The sequence below is a fragment of the Lepus europaeus genome, chromosome X (genome assembly GCF_033115175.1).
Source record: "Lepus europaeus isolate LE1 chromosome X, mLepTim1.pri, whole genome shotgun sequence".
Lineage (NCBI taxonomy): Eukaryota > Metazoa > Chordata > Mammalia > Lagomorpha > Leporidae > Lepus > Lepus europaeus.
Genome location: NC_084850.1, coordinates 103906563 through 103908781, shown reverse-complemented (window position 1 = coordinate 103908781; position 2219 = coordinate 103906563). Strand labels below are relative to the sequence as shown.

Genomic DNA, 2219 nt, shown 5'->3' with positions numbered 1-2219 from the left:
AATTTTTAATGATTTCATTTTATTAGTTTTGTTGGCTTCTTACCTTTCAGTAATTGCTTTAGGGTATACAGCATGCATTGTTAATTTATTACAGTCTGTCTTCAAGTGATACACCACTTCATATGTATTCTAAAGATCTTACAATAATACTTTCATTTCTTTCCTCCTGGCTTTTGTGCTATTGTTTTCACACATTTTTCTTACATTATAAATTCCCCACTTCTTTGTTATTATTTTTGTTTCACTAGTCAATAGTTCTTTAAAGAAACGTAAACACAGTCACCATTTCTTGTGTTCTTTATTCCATGGTATAGATCCACATTTCTATCTAGCATCATTTTCTTTTTTACCTTAAGGGACATTCTTCAACTTTTCTTGGAGAGCAAGTCTCTTGGTGATGAATTCTTCCAGCTTTCTCATGTCTAAAAAAATGCCTTTCTTTCACATTTGGTTTTGAAAGACATCTTTAATAGTCATGGAACTCTAACTTGGCCCTTCTTTTTCCTTTTGGTACTTTAAAAATATCATCCCACTGTCTCCTTGTTTATGTTATTTCCAACAAGACATTTGTTGTCATGTTTATGTTTGTTCCCTTGCTTGTAATGTTTCTTTTTTTCCCTCTGGCAGCTTGTAAGGCTTTTCCTTGATCACGGCTTTGAGAAATATTATTTTAATGTGCCTTGGTATAGATTCCTTCACACTGCTGGTGTTTGGAGTTTGTTGAGATTCTGCAAGTTTATAATCTTCATTAAATTCTTGAAATTTTTGTCTATTGTTTGTTCAGTTTTTCTTCACCCCTTCCCTGTTGCAGGATTTCATCTACACATATATCAAGGTGCTTTAAGTTGTCCCACTTTTCACTAATGCTGAGTTTATCTTTCCTCTCTAATTTGTTTTTCTTTGGGTTGTTTCTGTTACCATGTCAAGTCAAGATCACCAATCTTTTCTCCTATGTGATATAATTTGCTATTATCCCCCCCCCCCTTTTTCCGACAGGCAGAGTGGACAGTGAGAGAGAGAGAGAGACAGAGAGAAAGGTTTTCCTTTGCCGTTGGTTCACCCTCCAATGGCCACCGCAGCCAGCATGCTGTGGCCAGCGCACCGCACTGATCTGAAGCCAGGAGCCAGATGCATCTCCTGGTCTCCCATGCGGGTGCAGGGCCCGAGCACTTGGGCCATCCTCCACTGCACTCCCGGGCCACAGCAGAGAGCTGGCCTGGAAGAGGGGCAACTGGGACAGAATCCAGCACCCCGACCGGGACTAGAACCTGTTGTGCTGGCGCCACAGGCCAAGGATTAGCCTATTGAGCCACAGCGCCGGCCAAGCCTACAGCACCCGATATTCGCAGGTGGTCTCCTATCCAAGTACTAACCAGGCCTGACCCTGCTTAGCTTCCGAAATCAGATGAGATCAGGCACATTCAGGGTGGTATGGCCGTAGACTATTATTCCCATTTAGTGTATTTTTCAACTCAGACATTGTAATTCTCATGTCTAGAATATTGTATACCTTCCATGTTTCTATTTAACTTTTGAATTTCTGGAGTAGTATTATAACTTTTAAAATGTCCTCGTGTGATTCTCACTTCTGTGACAGTTCTTGTTTGGTTTCAGCTAGTTGATTTTTCCCTTCATCAGAAGTTTTATTTTCCTTCTTCTTTGCCTACTTTGTAATATTTTCACAAAACTTTAAATATAACATACACGGATACTTTAACAATATGTGAACAATAAAATTAAGAGATAAGATTATTTTGTTGCAAAAAATTTGGAACCTATGCATAGTTTTTTCCTAATATATGTTTCTATGAACTCTTTGAAGATCTCTTCCATAATGCATCTATTTATTTATTTATTTATCTATTTTAAAAATTTATTTATTTGAAAGTCAGAGTTACACAGAGAGAGGAGAGGCACAGAGAGAGAGAGAGAGAGAGAGAGAGAGAGAGAGGTCTTCCATCTGATGGTTCACTCCCCAGTTGGCCTCAATGACTGGAGCTGCACCAATCCAAAGCCAGGAGCCAGGAGCTTCCTTCGGGTCTCCCACGCGAGTGCAGGGGCCCAAGGACTTGGGCCATCTTCTACTGCTTTCCCAGGCCATAGCAGGGAGTTGGATTGGAAGAGGAGCAGCCGAGACTTGAACTGGCGCCCATATGGGATGCCGGCGCTTCAGACCAGGATGTTAACCTGCTGCGCCACAACGCTGGCCCCATAACTCA

The 2219-nt window shown here is 40.8% G+C and overlaps 1 pseudogene; it reads right to left on the bottom strand.

Annotated features, from left to right (window-relative positions):
* Positions 1-1324: 1324 nt before the first annotated feature.
* Positions 1325-1443, bottom strand: LOC133753830 (5S ribosomal RNA; annotated as a pseudogene).
* Positions 1444-2219: the final 776 nt, after the last annotated feature.